This window comes from Gymnoscopelus microlampas (assembly GCF_963454915.1).
Source record: "Gymnoscopelus microlampas genome assembly, chromosome: 3".
NCBI classification, from domain to species: domain Eukaryota; kingdom Metazoa; phylum Chordata; class Actinopteri; order Myctophiformes; family Myctophidae; genus Gymnoscopelus; species Gymnoscopelus microlampas.
The window spans coordinates 6,774,969-6,784,106 of NC_139940.1; the positions used below are offsets into that span (position 1 = coordinate 6,774,969).

Consider the following 9,138-nt stretch of genomic DNA (forward strand, 5'->3'; position numbering starts at 1 on the left):
CCACCTTTACCAACTTAAAGTGATAAACACACCATTCTGCAAAAATGATTAATGAGTGGGCTACTTTCATGTTTAGCTTACTGTGAGTGTATTAATACTTATGTACTTTTACTCAAGTTAAACTAGTTTGATGAATACAGTCAACCTATGTCACAAACTTCAATAGGTCACCAAACGTGGTGTAACCCCAAACAGGAATAGCCTCCCACGCAGAGACAGCACAGCCTCTCAGACAGAGAGAGAGAACAGCTTTAATGCAGCTGTTCTGTGTTCTGTGAGGGACCACCAGACCAGACCAGACTGACTGACTGAAGAGACACGAGCAGCAGAGCTCTACCAGGACTTCAGACTGATGTGAGTACAGCTGTTTGTTTATTGTGTTTTGCAGCCTAAAAGTTATCTAAACTTCATGATTGTTTGGTTCTGTGTGATTATATATATCAGTGCATTTCAGTTTGGGGTTGACTTACCGTTAAGTCAACACACACACACACACACGCGCGCACGCGCGCACGCACGCACGCACGCACGCACGCACGCACACACACACACACACACACACACACACACACACACACACACACACACACACACACACACACACACACACACACACACACACACACACACACACACACACACACACACAGAGGTGCATTTAGACCAGGGATCCGGGGACCACCAGTGGTCCTTGAGGGGGTTCCAGGGGGTCCCCAGCCAAATTAAAAGTTAGCAACCAAATTGACCCTTATATGTCTGTAACTCTGAGAGTGTGCAAATGGAGTTGAATGAACACTGATGATGGTGATACAGTGTAGATTGGGACCCCCAAGAAATCTAAATGGTTGAGTCCCTGCAGCATATCTTTTCAAATGGGGGTCCCTGGGCTAATATTTGTCAATTTGGGGGTCCTTGACTGGACCCTGGTTTAGACAGTTTGTTGAAGCTTATCATCAGTGGATGCATGCCATTGTGTGGAAGAAGTAGCAAACTACTCAAGATGTTTTACTAAAGTAAAAGTATCTGTACCACACCGCAGAAAATAGCCTATACTTTTATCCTGCTTTCAAAACTGTATGAATGCAAGACTTACTCAAGTATGTTTTTGATTGATTGATTGAATACTTTATTAACAGTTTAAACAACAAGACATACAGTTCCATACAAAAGGATGCTAAAAGGATTAAACCCAAGAAAGCACTATGGCGTGTTTCCATTGTGGTCCTGTGTGTTCAATTCATCTAAACATTTAGAGACAAACAATATGTAGGGCTACTTGAGTGAATAAACATACTTTCTCAATTTTACTTATGAGTAAACTTACTTTTACTCAAGTATTATCCCTACGTGTTGTACTTGATTAAAAGTAGCCTACAAAACTACTGGTCTCAAAATATATTCATAGAAGGCTACCAAACGTAAAAGTACTTTTATGCAAATATGGCTAATTTTACAATCCTATAGGATTATGATTAGTAATGCATTCATGTGTTAATCATCACTTTCATCACTAACATTGCAGCTGATACAGGTGGGGCTGATTTTAATTATTCGTGCTGCTGGGTAGCTTAACATGTAATAATAAATAATAATTTATCAGTTAATGTATGTTTTGCTATAATAATCTAAATATGCAAAGTATTAGTAAATAATTATAGTGGAGTAAGAAAAAGTACAATACTTGTCTCAGAGATGTTGTAGGTGGGATTAGTCTAAAGTATCCAAAAAATGAAAATACTTAACAAGAGTAAAAGTAGGCTACCTCAGACTTACGTAAAGCACTTGAGCAGAATGTACTTAGATACTTTCCACCACTGGATTTAAGTAGATTTATGACTCACATAAACTCACAATTCCTATTTTGAAAGGTACTGCACTCAGATTGGTTGTTAACCCATTAAGACCTGAGGCCGCTTCTAAACATCTGCTATTTTTGAATAGCCTAAGAAATCCAAAGTGACACAGATGCGTTCCAGGTCTTGTTAAAGGTCATTCAGTATCAGATCCCGTTCTCTCTCTATTCTGCTCAAACTGTGAGCTCATTAGTTTGGAATAGGCTCTATGCACAGCAGCCATATTGGAAAGAAATTGGGCCTCTTCTTACTTCCTTCACAGGTGTTACCAATGATACTAATGAAGGCTCTGTTCCATTCTGGTCAGGGTGCTGATATTGTGCATGTTGGCTCACTAGAAACACTCCATTTTGGTTCCCAAATGGCCCCTTATGGTGGGTGTGTAACTCTGAGAGTGCACAAATGGAACCAAATGGACCCGTAAGAGTCCATTTGGTTCCATTTGTATACTTTCAGAGTTATGGGGGTCCTTGAAAATAAGACAACCACTATGCCACACTAAATGGAACAGAGCCTTAATTAGTATCATTGGTAACACCTGTGAAGGAAGTAAGGAAGGGGCCCAATTCATTCCCAATATGGCTGCTGTGCATAGAGCCTATTGGCCGCTGCCACAAACTGTGATAGATGTTCCTGATAGTCAACAATGACTCACACACTGTGTCCACTGTAACAAACTGATGTTATTGATAGAAAACCATGAGTCGCACACTGTCTATGTCCTCTGTAACACGGACGCAACTCCTATGCATGCAACTAACAACTCTATGCATACACACAACTCACACAATTACACAATAAACCTAACACACAACTCTTACAGACACACACGACAACACAGAACAAAAATAACTAGATTAACTGTAACTGTATTGTTCTAGCCTGAGAACTGAAAAGTTTGATGTTGCCCTTCTAGTAATGTCATCAGGACATAATTAAACCCATGCGAAACTAGCATGATCTAACTCATTATTGAGGAATACTGGAACATTTAACTTTATCTTAGCTTTATTTATTACATTAAACATATATCATGTCGACAGATTCTATGCTGGAGAGACAGAAAGCCTTTCATATGGACTAGTGTAATGTGCCTTTAATGCATGTACACCAAGGCAACTTTCAATTTGTTTAAAACCTCAAGTGCTGTCTCATATCAAGTTTCCAACACAACCTCTACACAGCACACACACACACACACGCGCGCACACGCACACGCACACCTGCCTTTAACTCTGTTCAACTGGCTGTGTGGTTGGAGTGGTCTTTCCTCTCTCTCGCTCTCTCTTTCTTTCTCTATCTCTCTCTGATGTATGTGTGTGCGTGTGTGTGTGTGTGTGTGTGTGTGTGTGTGTGTGTGTGTGTGTGCGTGAGCATGTGTGTGTGCGTGAGCATGTGTGTGTGTGCGTGCTGTCATTGTATCTGCTCATAATCTCTAGTGTCTATATATGCTCTGCATCTGTCCTTCACATTAGACACAGTGTGTGTGACACTGATGTAAAAACATATTCATTTCATAATACTGTATTTTGTACATATTATAATTGTACATATTATATTACATATTCTAATTATACATTATATTATCTCTATGTACTTTCTTCACGTCTCTCCCTCATATCACTCCAACGTGCTCCGCGGGGGGACTCCCCCCATAAGAGGCGAGCAGGGCACCCCCCTCTGATAAGGTCTGAAATGGTAGACTAGACTAGAGCATCTCTAATAATAGCCTGACAATGAGACACTGTCATTTCCTGTAAACAAGTGGCTGCAACTTTGCTTCCGCTGCACACGTGCACCCAGCTACAGTACAGTACTTTATAGTTACTAATACATTTACTCTCATCTGCGATTCATAAAGCACAGTCCACACGTCCACAAGTGTTGATTTTGACGGACATTTTTTATTTAGTTTTAGTCATAGTCTTTTGTATAAAATTCCATTTAGTTTTAGTCATATTTTAGTCATCTGAAATGTTTTAGTTTTGGTCTAGTTTTAGTCGACTAAAAGGTCTAGTTTCAGTCGACTATATTTTGGTGGTGCCTTGATGACGTCGTAATGCCTGATTTTACATTTGGTTGCGTGCTGAAAATAGCCGATCTACAAGCTTGTAGATCTGCTATTTGCAGAGCGCAACACCCGAGCTCAACCAAACATATAATGACTTTTAGTTCTACTGGATCTCTTCTCCTAGCCTGATTATCAGACTGAAGCTGCGTGGAGCTTCAGTCTGAAATTGCCTGCAATGTCCGCGATTACTAGGGGGAGGGGATTCAAATTTCCCTAAACCAATCACAAGAGATCTACGGATCCGTCCACATCTGACGTCATCCCACAGCTTGTTTTAGCAGATATTCGCTGATTGGCTTGTCGTTAGACCACCCCCACCTCTGACTCTGATTTGACAGATTTTTCTTCGATCGTGAAAAGCCATAGGCTCACATTATGACACCAGACCAAGAGGAGCTCACTCAGAGAGTGGGCGGGGTCTATGGTCTGGAACCAGGCTACTCTTCTCCACTAGTCCCTCCCTAACATTTCAGTCTATTTTTGGGGCGGTGTAACCGCCCCCTATAAGTGAGGTTTGGACACTGACCAATCCTGCACCGTGATTGGCCAATAGTCTACAACGCAGTCTACAACCCTAACCCTTCCACAGTCAATGCAAATCTATACTTTTGCAAAGTCAGCCAATCACATTACAACTAGTGTCATCACCACTAGCTGTAATGTGATTGGCTGACTTTGCAAATTCAGGACTGTGATTGGCTAGCGAAACACATGACACATGTGCAGCCCTATGAATAGCAGTATGGACTTAAAAAAACACTTTTATGTTTTTTTTAAGTGAATAACTTCCATCACTGTGATGACCACTGTGACCACACCGCCCACTTCACACTGGGTGTGATTTTTGGGGCGGTGTAGCCGCCCCCTATAAGTGAGTTTTGGACACCGACCAAAAAATTTGTATACCCCCTAACCCTTCCATTGTTAATGCAAATCGATACTTTTGCAAAGTCAGCCAATCACATTACAGCTAGTGTCATCACCACTAACTGTAACGTGATTGGCTGACTTTGCAAATTCAGGACTGTGATTGGCTAGCGAAACACATAACACATGTGAAGCCCTATGAATAGCAGTATGGACTTTAAAAAAAGTCATTTATCCTTTTTTTAAAGTGAGTCATGTTGTGATGACCACACACCGCCCACTTCACACTGGGTGTGATTTTTTGTTGACGAAATTGTCAATACATTTAGTCTTAGTTTTAGTCATCATAGCTTAGTTTTTTATTTCGTTTTTATTTCGTTTTCGTCAGTGATAAAAGGTAGTTGACCAACATTTTTCGTCATAGTTTTAGTCGACGAAATCAACACTGTTCCACACCAATGATTCATGATGAAACAACATTGTTGCAATTACGTTGCAGAGAGAAATCAGAGTGGTCTGAATTGCCCCCCTGCAGGCTGGTGCAGTTTGGGGATTGTGTTGCAAGTTGCAACTTGTTGTGTTGTGAATCATTGTTGTGTTGTGAATCATTGTTGTGTTGTGAATCATTGTTGTGTTGTGAACTTGTGAATCATTGTTGCGTTGTGAATCATTGTTGTGTTGTGAATCATTGTTGCGTTGTGAATCATTGTTGTGTTGTGAATCATTGTTGTGTTGTGAATCATTGTTGTGTTGTGAATCATTGTTGTGTTGTGAACTTGTGAATCATTGTTGTGTTGTGAATCATTGTTGTGTTGTGAATCATTGTTGTGTTGTGAATCATTGTTGTGTTGTGAATCATTGTTGTGTTGTGAATCATTGTTGCGTTGTGAATCATTGTTGCGTTGTGAATCATTGTTGTGGACTGGCCTTAAGTGATATATTATTAGTCAAAACAAAAAGTGTTTGGTTAAAAAGCTCTATATTCCTATTCACCTCTACAAAGTGTGTTCAGTAACAGGGGGTCTGCCTGTCTCTCTTGCTCTTTAATAAACAGAAAATACATTTCCTGGTGCAATCTCATCCAGCCAGGAGAAAAAAAAAGATTTTATATTAAGCCCCAATTCCAATTTCGAGTTTTTTGCCTTTTGTCTTTTTTTCATCACTTCCAATTATCACTTATTTATCCTGTATCCTGTATGAGTGACTTCTCTGTCCTCTGTAATTGGATGAAATTGTATTGTATCCCCGCCTGAATTAATTTCCTGTTCTTTAAAGAGCTGGAGAGAAGAGACAGAGAGACCCCTACGCAGTATTACTGAACAAACACTATAGCAACGATTGCTATCAGAATTGTGTGTGTGTGTGTGTGTGTGTGTGTGTGTGTGTGTGTGTGTGCGTGCGTGTGCGTGTGTGTGCGTGTGTGTGCATAGCGTTTTGTGTGAGAGAGAGAAAGAGAGAGAGTATAATGTATTGTAATCTGCTGAATTGTTCATTTGTTTGAAGTAATGCCTTTGTCGTTCTAGAGTTGAGTTGGATTTTAACACCTGGTTAAAATCCCCCTCCCCCCTCTTCACTATCTATCTATCCCTCTCTCCTTCTGACTGTCTGATAGACCCCCCCCCTCCCCCACACACACACACACACACACACACACACACACACACACACACACACACACACACACACACACACACACACACACACACACACACACACGCACACACACACACGCATGCACACAGTCTACCTTGATAGAATGTAAGTGACGTTGTGAATGTCTTGTGTCTGAAAACCGTATCGGTGTTAACACAGACACACACTCACACAGTACTGTAAACGGGAAGAAATCATTTAGTCAGTACTGAATAAACATGAAACGTTTGTGTGTGTGTGTGTGTGTGTGTGTGTGTGTGTGTGTGTGTGTGTGTGTGTGTGTGTGTGTGTGTGTGTGTGTGTGTGTGTGTGTGTGTGTGTGTGTGTGTGTGTGTGTGTGTGTGTGTGTGTGTGTGTGTGTGCTGTTATTGTATCTGGTTATAATCTCTGTGTCTATATATGCTCTGCATCTGTCTGCCCTTCACGTTACACACAGTGTGTGTGTGTGTGTGTGTGTGTGTGTGTGTGTGTGTGTGTGTGTGTGTGTGTGTGTGTGACCCACTGATGTCAAAACATATTGACGTCAACAACAAAATATTGGAAGATCAACCTCAAGCTCAATGCCAAGAAATCAAAAGTAATGGCATTTAACTCGGAGGACAGAGCCATTGCCACTGATGCTCGAGGTAGTCGAGGACTTCAGATATCTCGGTGCCTGGACTGCCTCGATGGAACAGGATCTGATCTTGCCTGGAATGCCTTGTATGGGATGAGGAGAGTGTGGAAGTCTGACATGGGAGATGACCTGAAGAGGCGGCCTTTCGTGGTTACGGTGGAGTCAGTACTGCTGCACGGGGCCGAGACATGGACGGCTGGACACTGACCGTACAGCAGGAAAAGGCCCTGGATGCAGTGTTGATTTTGACAGCAAATTTGTATTTAGTTTTAGTCATAGTCTTTTGAATAAAATTCCATTTAGGTTTAGTAATATTTTAGTCATCTGACTGAAATGTTTTCGTTTTTCTCTAGTTTTAGTCGACTAAATATCATAAGATTATAGTCGACTATAGTTGATTTAGTCGACTAAATTGTATTTTGGCGGGGCCTTGATGGCTGATTTTACTCTTTGTTGCCTGCTGAAAATAGCCGATCTACAAGCTCACAACGCGTCGCAGCGCGACGCGTTGTGAGCTTGTAGATCTGCTATTTTCAGAGCGCAACACCCGAGTGCAACAAAACATAAAATGACTTCTACTGGATCTCTTCTCCACTCGTCCCTCACTAACATTTTAGTCTAGTTTGTATTTGTTGACAAAATTGTCAGTATATTTAGTCATAGTTTTTGTCATCATAGCTTAGTTTTTATTTAGTTTTCGGCAATGAAAAAAGGTAGTCGACGGACATTTTTTCGCCATAGTTTTAGTCGACGAAATCAACACTGCCTGGGTGGCCTCCACACAGGAATGCTAGGAATGGCACTTGATGTCACATGGGCGGACCACATCAGAAACGTGGACCTCTACGGAGGCCTACCGGGGGGTCACGGTCAAGTTCAGAGAGAGAGAGAAGGATGTGGCTGGCAGGGCACTGTAGGCAGGCACCCGGGGACCGGTAGCGAGCGAACTGAGACTGTGGGAACCAACCCAAGGTGCAGCTATAGGAGGGGAAAGAGGAGGCGCACCACCCACGTAGACACATTACAGCGCAGCAGTGGAGCTCAAGAGCCTGATGCTAGACAGGAGGGAGTGAGGGGCAGCGATCCAAGAGTCCTGAGTTGGCGTCGGCTAGTCCGCACGCTAGCATCGCATCGATGTCAACAACACACGTAGCCTACTGCAGCAATACTGTGTGTGTGTGTGTGTGTGTGTGTGTGTGTGTGTGTGTGTGTGTGTGTGTGTGTGTGTGTGTGTGTGTGTGTGTGTGTGTGTGTGTGTGTGTGTGTGTGTGTGTAGCATCGCTATTCTGAGCCATAATGTCTTAATACTAGGCAAACATTCAGCGAAAATAGGTGAACATTCTGCAAAAAGAGCTGATCTACAAGCTCACAGTGCATCACAGCGCGACACGTTGTGAGCTTGTAGATCGGCTATTTTCGGCAAAGAGATTTGGTGTAGTGGGAAAAAAGGAGGATGTCAAGAACAGACCCCTGGGGGACCTCGGTCATTGTTGTAAGGGTTTAAGTGGTTTATAACCACACGCACACTCAGCTCAGTCTGAGCTGTCATATGTCAGAGGGAGTGGATGTGTATGAAGATAGCGTTGCAACAAACGTTTTTGTCACCTCATACTTCCTCTCTTACTTCCCCTCGTGAAGGACGGCCTTAACCCGTTAAGACCGGGAACGCATCTGTGTGTCATTTTTAGATTTCTTGGGCTATTCAAAAATAGCAGATATACAAGCACAGAGTGCCGCGCTATGAGCTTGTAGATCTGCTATTTTTGGAAAATCTTGACATTTTCAAATATTTGCTTCTAGGGGTCCCTGGAACAAAAATATTTTACAAATGTTCGCTTTAAAAATGTACATATTCCAAGATTAGAGAAAAGTTTCACGATTTTTCAAAAATAGCATATCTACAAGCTCATAGCGCGGCACTCGGTGCCGCGCTATGAGCTTGTAGATCTGCTATTTTTGAATAGCCAAAGAAATCTGAAAATGACACATGCGTTTCCGGTCTTATTGAGTTAAGGGCAAGACAGAAAGAGCACAAAGAACTTTCTTTTACCAAGCCATTAGACTTTTGAATATTGGAC

The 9,138-nt window shown here is 42.0% G+C and overlaps 1 protein-coding gene across 2 annotated transcripts in view; it reads left to right on the forward strand.

Moving 5' to 3' along the window:
• The first annotated feature begins 240 nt into the window (after nucleotides 1-240).
• LOC311041520 (death-associated protein kinase 2-like) overlaps nucleotides 241-9,138 on the forward strand; it is a 34,724-nt gene continuing 25,826 nt past the window's right edge. For both annotated transcript variants that reach the window (XR_014600423.1, XM_084051924.1), the window contains exon 1: nucleotides 241-354. The gene's annotated coding sequence lies outside the window, so the exon portion shown is untranslated. The remainder of the gene's footprint in view (nucleotides 355-9,138) is intronic.